We start from the raw sequence: 14,758 nt of genomic DNA on the forward strand, positions 1-14,758 counted from the left end.
CTCCATTTTTTTTCTCTTTCTCGCATTTACAGTGGGGAGGTGCAATATGTCAGCCTATCAGCAGCGCACACACGGAGCGAAGTGCTTTTTTTCACAAAAGCAAGGGCACGTGTCATTGGCAGTGTATGTCACATGTCCTTGCCCTATAAGACCAAGCCATTTTCCCCGTCGCCACCATTTTATCACTGCTGCAGCTGCGTGTTAGACGGCACGGCTGTTGCTGTGTGCGCTATACCTTGTTAATTTCAAGCCAATTTTCGCACAAATCTACAGATAGCTTGGGAGTAGGGAATAGTTGTGATTGCAGTCCTTTTAAGGACTAGGTTACAGCATTTCCTACGACTTTTATCAGGCAGGTCTGTGCTCTTAAATAGATAGATTGTGGGAGTAAAGACTAATTGTAATTGCAGTCCTTTTCAGGACTAGGTTACATCAGTTCCTATCAGTTTTTGCCAGGCAGGTCTGTGCCACTGCTGTGCAAGTTTTTTTCACAGCATTTGGCTGAATCTAGCAAAGCTAATCCTTTTTGGCCTATTGCAGAGTGTGTTAGTCAGTGGTGTAGCCTATCTGTGTTGCAAGATATACCACCTGTGTATAGAATACCAATTTTTTTACTGCACCTAGTGAAGTAAAATCTTTGGGCATAGCATCATTCTATTAGTCCATCTATACTGACCTCCATCAGGTTGCAAATTGAATATAATTTTTTTCTGCATCTAGCTCTGAAAAAATATTTGGGCTTCTAGCAGTGTGTGGGACTTGTTCTATTAGTCCATCTATACTGACCTCCATCAGGTTGCAAACTGAATATAATGTTTTTCTGCATCTAGCTCTGAAAAAATATTTGGCCTTCTAGCAGTGTGTGGGACTTGTTCTATTAGTCCATCTATACTGACCTCCATCACGCTGCAAATTCAAAATAATTTTTTGCCTGCATCTAGCTCTGAAAAAATATTTGGCCTTCTAGTAGTGTGTGGGACTTTCTCTATTAGTCCAACTATACTGACCTCCATCAGGTTGCAAATTAAAAATAATTTTTATCTGCATCTACCTCTGAAAAAATATTTGGGCTTCTAGCTGTGTGTGGGACTTGTTCTATTAGTCCATCTATACTGACCTCCATCAGGTTGCAAACTGAATATAATTTTTTTCTGCATCTAGCTCTGAAAAAATATTTGGCCTTCTAGCAGTGTGTGGGACTTTCTCTATTAGTCCATCTATACTGACCTCCATCAGGTTGCAAATTAAAAATAATTTTTATCTGCATCTAGCTCTGAAAAAATATTTGGCCTTCTAGCAATGTGTGGGACTTTCTCTATTAGTCCATCTATACTGACCTCCATCAGGTTGCAAATTAAAAATAATTTTTTGTCTGCATCTAGCTCTGAAAAAATATTTGGCCTTCTAGCAGTGTGTGGGACTTTCTCTATTAGTCCATCTATATTGACCTCCATCAGGTTGCAAACTGAATATAATTTTTTTCTCCATCTAGCTCTGAAAAAATATTTGGCCTACTAGCAGTGTGTGGGACTTTCTCTATTAGTCCATCTATACTGACTTCCATCAGGTTGCAAATTAAAAATAATTTATATCTGCATCTAGCGCTGAAAAAATATTTGGCCTTCTAGCAGTGTGTGGGACTTTCTCTATTAGTCCATCTATACTGACCTCCATCAGGTTGCAAACTGAATATATTCTTTTTCTGCATCTACCTCTGAAAAAATATTGGGCTTCTAGCTGTGTGTGGGACTTGTTCTATTAATCCATCTATACAGACCTCCATCAGGTTGCAAACTGAATATAATTTTTTTCTGCATCTACCTCTGAAAAAATATTTGGGCTTCTAGCTGTGTGTGGGACTTGTTCTATTAATCCATCTATACAGACCTCCATCAGGTTGCAAACTGAATATAATTTTTTTCTGCATCTACCTCTGAAAAAATATTTGGGCTTCTAGCTGTGTGTGGGACTTGTTCTATTAGTCCATCTATACTGACCTCCATCAGGTTGCAAACTGAATATAATTTTTTTCTGCATCTAGCTCTGAAAAAATATTTGGCCTTCTAGCAGTGTGTGGGACTTTCTCTATTAGTCCATCTATACTGACCTCCATCAGGTTGCAAATTAAAAATAATTTTTATCTGCATCTAGCTCTGAAAAAATATTTGGCCTTCTAGCAGTGTGTGGGACTTTCTCTATTAGTCCATCTATACTGACCTCCATCAGGTTGCAAACTGAATATATTTTTTTCTGCATCTACCTCTGAAAAAATATTGGGCTTCTAGCAGTGTGTGGGACTTTCTCTATTAGTCCATCTATACTGACCTCCATCACGCTGCAAATTCAAAATAATTTTTTGTCTGCATCTAGCTCTGAAAAAATATTTGGCCTTCTAGCAGTGTGTGGGACTTTCTCTATTAGTCCATCTATACTGACCTCTCATCAGGTTGCAAATTAAAAATAATTTTTATCTGCATCTACCTCTGAAAAAATATTTGGGCTTCTAGCTGTGTGTGGGACTTGTTCTATTAGTCCATCTATACTGACCTCCATCAGGTTGCAAACTGAATATAATTTTTTTCTGCATCTAGCTCTGAAAAAATATTTGACCTTCTAGCAGTGTGTGGGACTTTCTCTATTAGTCCATCTATACTGACCTCCATCAGGTTGCAAATTAAAAATAATTTTTATCTGCATCTAGCTCTGAAAAAATATTTGGCCTTCTAGCAGTGTGTGGGACTTTCTCTATTAGTCCATCTATACTGACCTCCATCAGGTTGCAAATTCAAAATAATTTTTTGTCTGCATCTAGCTCTGAAAAAATATTTGGCCTTCTAGCAGTGTGTGGGACTTTCTCTATTAGTCCATCTATACTGACCTCCATCAGGCTGCAAATTAAAAATAATTTTTATCTGCATCTACCTCTGAAAAAATATTTGGCCTTCTAGCTGTGTGTGGGACTTGTTCTATTAGTCCATCTATACTGACCTCCATCAGGTTGCAAACTGAATATATTTTTTTCTGCATCTAGCTCTGAAAAAATATTTGGCCTTCTAGCAGTGTGTGGGACTTTCTCTATTAGTCCATCTATACTGACCTCCATCAGGTTGCAAATTAAAAATAATTTTTTGTCTGCATCTAGCTCTGAAAAAATATTTGGCCTTCTAGCAGTGTGTGGGACTTTCTCTATTAGTCCATCTATACTGACCTCCATCAGGTTGCAAACTGAATATATTTTTTTCTGCATCTACCTCTGAAAAAATATTTGGGCTTCTAGCTGTGTGTAGGACTTGTTCTATTAGTCCATCTATACTGACCTCCAACAGGTTGCAAACTGAATACAATTTTTTCCTGCATCTACCTCTGAAAAAATATTTGGGCTTCTAGCTGTGTGTGGGACTTGTTCTATTAGTCCATCTATACCAGGGGTCTCAAACTCGGCTGGGTATATGGGCCACAAATGGAAAAAATTTGAATTTGGGGGGCCGCATTTTTTGTTCAATGTGACATTTTTAGTGATACCATTATTTTTTTGTATACACCTTTTGAACATTTTTCCCGTGTTTATTTTTTTATAGCTTGGGTCGTTATGAATGTGGCGATAATAAACGTGTACTTTTTTGTGTTTACTTTAGTTTACATATTAAACAGCATTTTTAGTGCCCAATATTTTTTCATGCTTTATTTTTATTTTTTTGATTTTTACAATTTTCTTTCCTCCAATTGGCCACATACAGTAAAATTGTCATACCATTAGCATCATATAGTAATAATGGCAAACATCTTGTAGTAATGTCCCCATCTTGTACTAATGTGCCCCAACCAGGTCCCCATCCTGTGGCTATGTGCCCCATCCAGGTCCCCATCCTGTGGCTATGTGCCCCATCCAGGTCTCCATCCTGTGGCTATGTGCCCCATCCAGGTCCCCATCCTGTGGCTATGTGCCCCATCCAGGTGCCCATCCTGTGGCAATGTTCCCGATCCAGGTCCCCATCCTGTGGCAATGTTCCCGATCCAGGTCCCCATCTTGTGGCTATGTGACCATCCAGGTTTCCATCTTGTGGCAATGTTCCCATCCTGGCCCCCATTTTGTACTAATGTGCCTCATCCAGGTACCCATCCTGTGGCTATGTGCCCCATCCAGGTCCCCATCCTGTGGCTATGTGCCCCATCCAGGTCCCCATCCTGTGGCAATGTTCCCGATCCAGGTCCCCATCTTGTGGCTATGTACCCCATCCATGTCCCCATCTTGTGGCTATGTGCCCCATCCAGGTCCCCTCTTGTGGCTATGTGCCCCATCCAGGTCCCCTCTTGTGGCTATGTGCCCCATCCAGGTCCCCATCTTGTGGATATGTGCCCCATCCAGGTCCCCATCCTGTGGCTATGTGCCCCATCCAGGTCCCCTCTTGTGGCTATGTGCCCCATCCAGGTCCCCATCTTGAGGCTATGTGCCCCATCCAGGTTCCCATGTTGTGGCTATGTGCCCCATCCAGGTCCCCTCTTGTGGCTTTGTGCCCCCTGTGCAGTTCTTCACACACATAAAAAAGATGATTCTCACCTGTTCTCCGTTCCCTCAGCGGCCTTCCTGCAGATGTGGCCCGCAGGCACCACAGAGTCCGAACCCTTGACGATCCCGACCTGGTCCAGGAGGAGCCGCCGACAGCAGCGCTGCATTGCCGCACACAGACTGTCTCCCAGCACAGCATTTCCAATGTCAGCCGCTGACCAATCAGAGGCCAGCAGCTGACATCTGCATATGGCAATGACATCATACTCACTGCGCCGACACGCAGATATCAGCTGCTGGCCTCTGATTGGCCAGCGGCTGTCATTGGAAATGCTGTGCTGGGAGACAGTCTCTGTGTGCGGCAATGCAGCGCTGCTGTCGGCGGCTCCTCCTGGACCAGGTCGGGATCGTCAAGGGGTTTGTGCCTGCGGGCCGCATAAAGCAGCCTCAGGGGCCGCATGCGGCCCGCGGGCCGCGTGTTTGAGACCCCTGATCTATACTGACCTCCATCAGGTTGCAAATTGAATATAATTTTTTTCTGCATCTAACCCAGCCAATAGTTTTGGCCTAATACCACAGTTTGGCCACTCAGCTCTGCTCGGTTCCCATCCATTGTTTTTTTGTGCAAACAACTCCAGAGTTGTGAATTAGTTAACCACCAAAATGAGTGGAAAAAGGCCTGCTGCTGGTGGAAAGGGGAATAGGCGTGTTGGGAAGGGGAAAAAAGGTTGTGTCCGTGGGGTAGGTGTTAAAGCAACAGTAACATCTGCAGAAGAAAGACCATCTTCCAGCCAAACTAAAATGTCTACTTCTTTTAGAGGACAATGTGATAAGATCCCTTTCTTACAGCCACGCCAATCGCTACAAATTCCAGATGAGGCACAAAAACAGCAGGTGCTTCAACGGATATCAAGTGCTCCTTTAAGTGGGCTCTCCTCCATATCAACTTCAACATCACAAATACTCCAGTCCTCAAAGGTGTCACCCCAATCGCACTTGCTTCCTCACAGCTCCCAAATCTCCAGCTGCCCGTCTGAGTATGAGGTAGAACAGATGGTTGAGTCTGCAGAGCTGTTTACTCATACTATAGCCTGGGAATCAGAGGTCGACTCCAGCGCTTCTGTGAATCCAGACGAGGAAATGATCTGCACTGATGCCCAGAATCTTTATGAGTCGGATCCAGGACCAGACGCAGAAGGTTCTGACCATAATGTAGACCCTCATTCCCAAACTGTAACTCCTGTTGGTGGAGACAATGAGGAAGACGATGATGAGACTCAAATACCTGATTGGAGCGACAACTTTAGTTTTTTGTCAGGGCAGGAACAGGTTGGCTCTGAGGACGACGGGTGTGATAACGCACAGGGTGATGATGATGAGGTTGGAGATCCCACTTACTGTCAACCCACAGTCAGCCAAGAGATGAGGTCAGCAGAGGAGGTGGAGGAAGATGCTAGTGACGACGAGGTCAGGTTGCGCCTTCCTGGACAGAGACGTAGTACTGGAAACACGTCAACAACTGCATCCTCAAACACAACTCTGCCTCTCACCACAAGTCGTGGTGGCTCTTCAGGTCGCATGGGTGCTAAGCCTTGCATAGCCTGGGCATTTTTTCAGATCGATAAAGATGACCCAACTCGTGTTATCTGTAACATTTGTCAGCAAAAGCTAAGTAGAGGCCAAAAAATACATAGTTTGAGTACTTCATGCATGAACCGGCACATGGACATGAAGCATAAGTTGCAGTGGGAAGCTCAGTGTGCTACAATGCGGCCTAGCCGGCCGGGCCAACCACCGTCTGCCATATCTTGTGCATCCGCGGCCTCTTCATACTCTGTGACTGGAGGGACAGCAGTCACACCTGTTTTGGGGCGCAGACCTGCCACCTCTTTACCCGCAACAGCCAGCGTGATTGGCAGGTCATCATTTTCTTTGGAGGTGGTAACACCAGCTGGTGTTGAGCGCTGTCCGACATCGATAGCACCACCTTTGGATCAAGGCAACCTAACATGTCCGCCTGCATCTTCCTCACAGACCGGCAGTTTGGCGGGGACACCCTTATCAACCCTGTCTAAGCACAATAGCCAGCCCTCGGTCTCTCAGATGTAGACAAGTAAAAGACCATTTCCTCCTAGCCATGAGAAAGCTAAGAGGTTGAATTTCACCATCTGCAAGCTCTTGGCTACAGAAATGCTGCCTTTCCGCCTGGTGGACACAGAGGATTTTCGAGACCTTATGTCCGTCGCAGTGCCCCAGTACCAGATGCCCAGTCGGCACTACTTCTCAAAGAAAGGTGTGCCTGCGCTCCACCAGCATGTCGCACACAACATCACCGCTTCTTTGAGAAACTCTGTGTGTGACAGGGTGCATTTCACCACAGACACTTGGACGAGTAGGCATGGACAGGGGCGTTACATGTCGCTGACTGGGCACTGGGTAACTATGGTGACAGCAGGACAAGGGGCTGCTGTCCAAGTCTTGCCGTCCCCACGAGTTGTGCGTCAATCCTCTTTATGTCAAAGTTCCTCCACTGCTTCTGCCTCCTCAACCTCCTCTCGATCTTCCACCTGCACCCAAAGCCTGTCTGGTCATGCCACAAGCTTTCTAACTGCGCAGAAGGGATCCTGCACACCTCCTTACTATGCTGGCAGTAGGGCTCAACGTCATCAGGCGGTTTTTACTTTGAAATGTCTGGGAAATGTGAGTCACACAGCTGAGGAGTTGTGGTCAGCTCTGGAGAACCAATTTCATGAATGGTTGTCTCCACTGGACCTGAAACCAGGGAAGGCCGTGTGCGACAATGCTGTAAACCTGGGTGCGGCCCTTCGCCGGGGCAATGTCACACACGTGCCTTGTATGGCTCACGTGTTGAACCTGGTTGTCCAGCAATTTTTAGCCTACTATCCCAGACTAGATGGCCTTCTGCAGAGGGCACGGTCGCTGTGTGCTCACTTCCGCCGTTCGCATCCCGCAGCTCAGCGACTTACATCTCTACAGAAGTCGTTGGGCCTGCCACTTCACTGGCTAAAATGCGATGTGCCTACCCGGTGGAATTCAACTCTGCACATGTTGCAGCGACTGTGGCAGCACCGACAAGCCCTGGTGCAATACGTTGTGACGTATAGCCTGGGCCAACGAGATCCAGAGGTGGGGCAAATCACGCTGGAGGAGTGGTCTCAGATCAGGGACCTATGCACCCTTCTGCACAGTTTTGAAATGGCGACGAAGATGTTTAGTGCTGACGATGCCATTATCAGCATGACTATTCCGGTGATTTACATGCTGGAGCACATGTTAAACAGAATTCGGAGTCAGGTGGTGGCACAAGAGGAGGTGGAGGAAGTAGAGGAGGAGGAGTTGTATGCGGAAGGGCTAACATCTGCAAGGTCCAGACGGTCGGCAGCACCAAGTTGGCAGGCATGTGAGGGTGGGGGAGATGGTTTTACCAGGGCGCATGGTAGCAGCCAAACTAGTGAGAAAGGTGCAGGAGACCAGGAAGATATGGAGGACGAACTGATGGAAGACTCATCAGATGAGGGAGACCTTGATCACATTTCTGTTGTGCGAGGTTGGGGGGAGAGGACAGAGGAAGGAAGCATGATTGTTACCTCGCCACCAACACAACAGGGACTTGGTGCTCCTGGATGCGCAACACACATGAGTGCCTTCTTGCTGCACTACCTGCAACATGACCCTCAAATTGTGAGAATTAGAAATAATCCTGACTACTGGGTTGCCACACTGTTAGATCCCTGGTACAAAAGTAAATTTGCAGAAATTATTCCTGCCATAGAAAGGGATGCACGCATGCAGGAGTATCAGCAGAGACTGTTGCAGAATCTTACATGTGCTTTTCCACAAAACACCAGTGGTGCACGTAGTGAATCTCACAGTTCCAACTTGTCAACCGTGGGACCGTCAAGTGTTCAGCACTCAAACCGTAACAGAACCACAGTATCTGCTGGTAACATCAATTTTGCGGAATCATTTCACCACTTTTTTAGCCCATCCTTTGCAAGGCCACAGGAGACAAGAAGTCTGACACATAGTCAACGCCTAGAGACGATGGTACAGGAGTATCTCCAAGTAAACATTGAAGCCATGACTGTGTCACTGGACCCTTGCTCTTTTTGGGCTTCCAATCTGGATAAATAGCCGGAGCTAGCCACTTACGCCTTGGAGATCTTGTCATGCCCCGCAGCCAGCGTTCTGTCTGAACGTGTGTTCAGCGCTGCTGGTGGTGTGCTGACAGATAAGCGCACGTGGCTCTCCACTGATAATGTAGACAGACTCACGTTCATAAAGAACAAATCATGGATCTGAAACGACTTTTCTACCCCTGTGTCATCCTGGGGAGAGTAAAAGCTTGATGTTTGGTTAAAATCACCCTACCAACTGTTTTAAGCTTTCAAATTACTAATCATGTTTATCTGTGTCTTGGCTGGAAAATAATTTGGGCTTTGTAGCAGTGTGCAGCACTGATTCTATTAGGCCATCTATAATAAGCTCCACCAGATTTAAAATTACTAATCATGTTTATCTGTATCTTGACTGGAAAATAATTTGGGCTTTGTAGCAGTGTGCAGCACTGATCCTATTAGGCCATCTATACTAAGCTCCACCAGATTTAAAATTACTAATAATTTTTAGCTGCATCTAGCCCGGAAAATAATTTTGGGGCTCCGAGATGCGCAAGACACATAAGAGCCTTCTTGCTGCACTACCTGCAACATGACCCTCATATTGTCAGAATTCGAAGTAATCATGACTACTGGGTTGCCACACTCTTAGATCCCCCAAACTTTTCGATCAACCTTTTCATTTTAATAAAGACCAAAAAAATGGTCATTTTTGAAATTATAAGCATTAGCAGGTTATTAGAAACTGAAATCAAACAGTTTCCAACTCAAAACTTTATTCTAGGTGATGTTACATTTTCACATAGGACCCCTTGTTCGAAAGGAGCTTCTGAACTCTCTCGTCCATTGAATTTGTCAGGTTTTGGATGGTTTCTGCTTCAATTGTTTTGCATGAGGACAGAATACCCTCCCAGAGCTGTTGCTTAGATGTGAACTGCCTCCCGCCATCATAGACACTCCTTTTGATGATGCTCCAGAGGTTCTGAATGGGGTAGAGGTCAGGGGAGCATGGGGGTCACACCATAAGTTTGTCCCCTTTTATGCCCATATCAGCCAGAGATGCAGATGTTTTATGTGCAGCATGAGATGGTGCATTATCATGCAAAAAAATGATCTTGCTGTGAAATACACGGTTCTTCTTCTTGAACCATGGCAGGAAGTGCTGTTTGAGAAAATCCACATACATTATGGAGTTCATCTTTAGCGCCTTCAGGGATCCTAAAGGGGCCGACAATCTCTCTCCCCATGATTCCAGCCCAAAACATTACTCCACCTCCTCCTTGTTGGCGCTGTAGCCGTGTTTGCGTGGGGTGTCCATCAACGAGCCATCCTCCACTCCATCCATCTGGACCATCGAGCGCTGCACGGCACTCATCCGTGAACAAAACAGTTTTGAAATCAGTCTTCATGTAATGTTTGGCCCACTGGAGCCGTTTCTGCTTGTGTGAAGTGGATAGAGGAGGTCGACAGGATGGCGTATGCACAGCTGCAAACCTCGGAAGGACCCTGCATCTTGTTGTTCGGGGGACGTTGGAGGCACCAGCAGCTTCAAAAACTTGTCTGCTGCTATGACAAGGCTTTTTTGCCGCTGCTCTTTTAACCTGACGTAATTGCCTGTAGGAAAGAGTCCTCAATTTGCCCTTATCAGCACGCACACGTGTGTACTGTGAATCAGCTACATACTTCTTGATTGCCAAGACACTTCATCCTGATCATCGCACAATGTTGATTGTAGTCATGCCTTGACCTAAACGCTCCACAATTTGTTGCTTCTCAGCAGCCGACACATCCTTTTTCTTTCCGATTTTGGCAGAAAATGTAGGCTGCTTAATAATGTGAGACAGCCTTCTTAAGTAGTCTTGCCTTTCATTGGACACACCTGCCAAACTAATTAGCACAGGTGTCTGCAATTGCTTACAGTGATATAAAGAGCCCTGACACACATCACCATCAATGAGTTTAACTGACAAACAAACAAATTCTTCCCTTATCACTCCTAAACACTTTTTGCATAATAATTTGGAACACAGTGTACATGTGCTTTTCCACAAAACACCAGTGGTTCACGTAGTGAATCTTACAGTTCTAACTTGCCAACCGTGGTCTGTATGGAGTTGTTCAATAAAGGGCCCAAAATTAAGATAACATAGATGGGAGAGGTCTCTATGAATAGGAATTCCTAAGTATTTGATACCCTGTGAGGGCCAGGCAAAGGGAAAGTTGGACTGGATGGAATCCTATATGGATTTGGGGAGGGAGACATCGAGGGCCTCAGACTTCGCTGCATTGATTTTAAAATTTGACCATGTAACAAAGTGATCTATTTCAGCCATAACAGCATGGATGGATATATGTGATTGAGTGATATATACTAGGACATCATCAGCAAATAGAGAGCACTTGTACTCGGTGCCTCCCACCTCAATCCACCTAATATTGGGGTTATGGCGAATTGATGAGAGCAGGTGCTCCGTCACTAGGATGTATAAGAGAGGGGACAGAGGACATCCCTGCCTTGTCCCATTGGTGATTGTGAAAGGTGATGAAAATGTTCTGATGCACCCCCTGGGCCTTGGGACACCCGGAGCCGGACCCTTTTTGGTGGATGCTGGTGGTTGTAGTCTTCGTGGCGGCGACCCGGTTCTCTGGCTCAGGGTGGTCAAACCAGTGGCGGAACTATTTATGTGGTTTTGATGTTTAAATGTCCGACTACGCCACCCGTGGATTGCGGTCAGAGTGAACCGCCGCTGCAGGGCAGACCGCTGAGGCTGGTGTTGTGGGTGCAGCAGAGTGTAGCATAACTCCCCACGGGAGGAGTATAGCCTCAGGGCAGTGTATGCGGAGGATGGGGGTGATGGTGCAGGGCAGCAGCAGTAACGACACGGAGTCAGTGATGCAGTCCAGGGCCTTTACTCACAGTTCTTATTATCCAGACCACGTCTGCAGGTAACGGCTGCCCACGTCGTACTGTGCTCACCAGGTGAGGGGCTCAGACAACTCCCAGATAACTTTGGAGCGCTTCACAGGACCCCCTTTGTGTGTCCTTTGTCTGGCCTTTCTTACCAACCCTTCTGTCCGGCTGCCTCGGGCCTCCTCTTGGTAAACTTGGCGCCAGTTTCCCTGACCCTATGTGGTGACTTCCTAGCGGGTGTAGCAAGGGGCTGCGCCACATAAAATGTCACAGCCTCCGGTTTCTAGCTGAGGGTTGTTTCCTGCCTCCACTAGTTTCGGGGACCGGTCTCCCCCTTTGGCCTGACCCCTCCACGCAGGTGGATTCGGGCGTGCGGTGGCGACTCGCCCGTCCACACCCCTGGGATCCCTTCATTCCTCGTTCCTGGAGCCTTCTCCGCTCCTCTTCCTTCCTTCTCCCTCTTCCAGGCCTGGGCCTCTGTTACTAGGGCCGCCTCCGAAGCAGAGCTCATCCAGAGCCCCTGCTCCCTGCCACTTCTGCTCAGACTTCTCTGCACTGAACTAAGATGGTGCCCACCTTTTATACTCCCTTCTCAATGCACCCAGAAACTGCTTCCTCCCTGCTCCTGCACTACAGGGTTCCCCTTCCTCAGTGTTCCCTCCCCCAACTCCAGCCAGGGACAGGGACTGTCGTGCCCATCTCAGAGGCATATTGGTCGCCCTGCCCCACGGCAATGTGGTGTAATGCATGCAGGTGTCGGGTCCTGATCCACACTCCATCCTTACCTGAGAGTGAGATATCACACCTCTGGGTGAGGTGCAATACCTTTGTAGCAACCGAGCACTCAGGGTGCTACAGTTCCATCTATCTTCAGCCTAGGTGACGTATTGTGATACAGGGCCGTGATTTTGGCTATAAAAGGGTCCCCTAGACCCCTACCCCAAGCTTTTTAAGAGAATCATATATGGCGTGCCAGGAGACTCTATGGAATGCTTTCTCAGCATCCAACGAGAGTATCTAATTACAAATTTTTAACTGCATCTAGCCCAGGAAATACTTTGTGCCTAGTAGCTGTGTCTGCTAGTCAGCGGATTATCCCGGCTGTTAAGCAAGCTACACCACCTGTAGTTTGGACACTTAATTTTTGCAAAGGAAATGCTTCGGGACCACGGGATACTCAGTGAAGAGCATCAGGAGGCACCCCAAGGCATAGGGGCTGGGACTGGCAGTAGGATGCCTTGCGGTGGACAGCCGAGCTCGATCCTTATAAAAGCTTTTTAACTGCAGCAGCTTTAGTGGACGCTACTGGAGCTGGAATTACGCGGCTGCTGGCATGAGACTTGCCCTCCAATAGATCCTTGTAAATGGATTTAAAGTGTATTCATTCAAATTAGAGAGACAATTTAAATTAAAAAGCTTAGAGCTGCCTCCACCACAGGGGGGCTCGCTCGACCCACCAGCGGACAGGCACCAGTATTGGAAGAGGGGGGCTGGCCGTCAGGGTTCACCGCGGCTCTGGCACAAACCCGGCGACACGGAGGTGGCACGGGCAGGAGCGGACTGAACGTGTCGGCTTCTCACTTTTTGGATTTTAGAAGGGCATGACATGCCTATATCTGTGTCTCCCCCTCCTTTTACTCCTCCACCTCTTTTCTTTTCGCATGACTATATGTACTTGTCACTTTTCCATGTGTTAGCTGTGTCTTCTGAGCAGTTTGTCAGCTTTTGGACACCTTTGAAGGTGTTTTCTATGTGTTTCTATGTGTTTTTGTTTGCCTGCCATTGGTTTTAACGGTGTTCGAAGGTGTTCGACGAACAGTTCGACGAACAGTTCGGCGAACACAGGGGTGTTCGACGAACCGAACCGAACTCGAACACTACGGGGGTGGCTCAACACTATTAAAGAGACTAATGGCTCTACTTGTGAAGAGTGCTAGCTGACCTAGGGAAACTTATAAGTCAGGCAATGCTCCATGAAAAAAAGGTATGCAAATTAGCTCTGGTCCAGAAGAAGGAAAGCTGTTTTTTTACCTGCTGTAAGGGCTTTGGACTCTTTCCACTAGTGGTGGTCTCCCTGTCAAAGGCCTCCAACCCAACCAACAAGTATCCTGCTTTATGCTAATAAGAGACATGAGCCCCAAAACAGCTGTTTGCAGATGAATGTCTATTTCTATCGGAGTAGACTCAGATGTCATTTTGCAAGGCCCACTAAAGAATTATAGGGTAGAACTAGAGTTGAATGACTCTCCAAACATTTGATTCAAGCAAATTTGCTCAAATCAGGGGGTTAAATTTGGTAAAAACAATTTGTATTAAATAAATTTGGTGTAAATCTGATCTACTGGGAAGGAACTAAAAAAGATAAACATGTGCCACGGGCACATGTTGAGTATTTTATCAGTATTTTACATCAGTATTAGAGATGGGTGAACCCGTACTGTAAAGTTTGGGGTCCGTACCGAACACCTAGTGTTCGGGCACGGACCCTGAACACTGACTTCCTCAGGAAGTCTGTGTTACTGTTTGGGTTTGGCACCCCAAACATCGGGTGTTTCCCACGCTGTCATCTGTGTGGACTTCGGGGATTAGGCATTAAGGTGAGTATTAAGATGTTTTTTGATTTTTGATTTTTTCCAAGGGACAAGGGCTTCAGGGATTAGGCTTTTTATTTCAATGTTTATTCATTTTAACTTATTTTTTTACTTTGAGCACAGGCGCCGGCTGATGACTGCTCCCATCAGCAGCGCCTGGTCTCACTGTTATCAGTGACAGCTGGCGTAGGCTATTCGGAGTAGTACTCTCATCAGCCAATGCCTGTGATCTGCAGTAAGCTTTTTACCTCAGGTCACAGTCACAGCTGCGGGTTCACGCTGACATGTGACAGCGTGAACCCGCAGCGCTCTGACCGGAGATAACGATGTTAGAGCCCCTGTTTCCCGCGCTATCACGCTGAAGACAGTGTGGGAAACCACGGATGTTTGGGCCCCCCATTCATATGAATGGGTTTTGGGTACTGTTCTGGTACCCGAACCGAACTTTTAATAGATGTTCGGCTGAACCCGAACATCCACGGGTCCGCCCATCACTAATCAGTATTTGTAAGCCAAAACCAGGAGTGGGTAAAAAACGCAGAAGTGGTGCACTTGTTTCAATTCCTTTTTACTTTTCCTCTGTTTGTTCCACTCCTAGTTTGGGCTTACT

At 46.5% G+C, this 14,758-nt stretch overlaps 1 protein-coding gene across 2 annotated transcripts in view; it reads right to left on the minus strand.

The window, feature by feature from the left end:
- CPNE4 (copine 4) overlaps positions 1–14,758 on the minus strand; it is a 915,330-nt gene that overhangs the window by 40,726 nt on the left and 859,846 nt on the right. The window lies entirely within an intron of this gene.

Source organism: Phyllobates terribilis, unplaced genomic scaffold (genome assembly GCF_046119375.1).
Source record: "Phyllobates terribilis strain yellow unplaced genomic scaffold, ASM4611937v1 Scaffold_4__5_contigs__length_816908805, whole genome shotgun sequence".
Classification (NCBI taxonomy): domain Eukaryota; kingdom Metazoa; phylum Chordata; class Amphibia; order Anura; family Dendrobatidae; genus Phyllobates; species Phyllobates terribilis.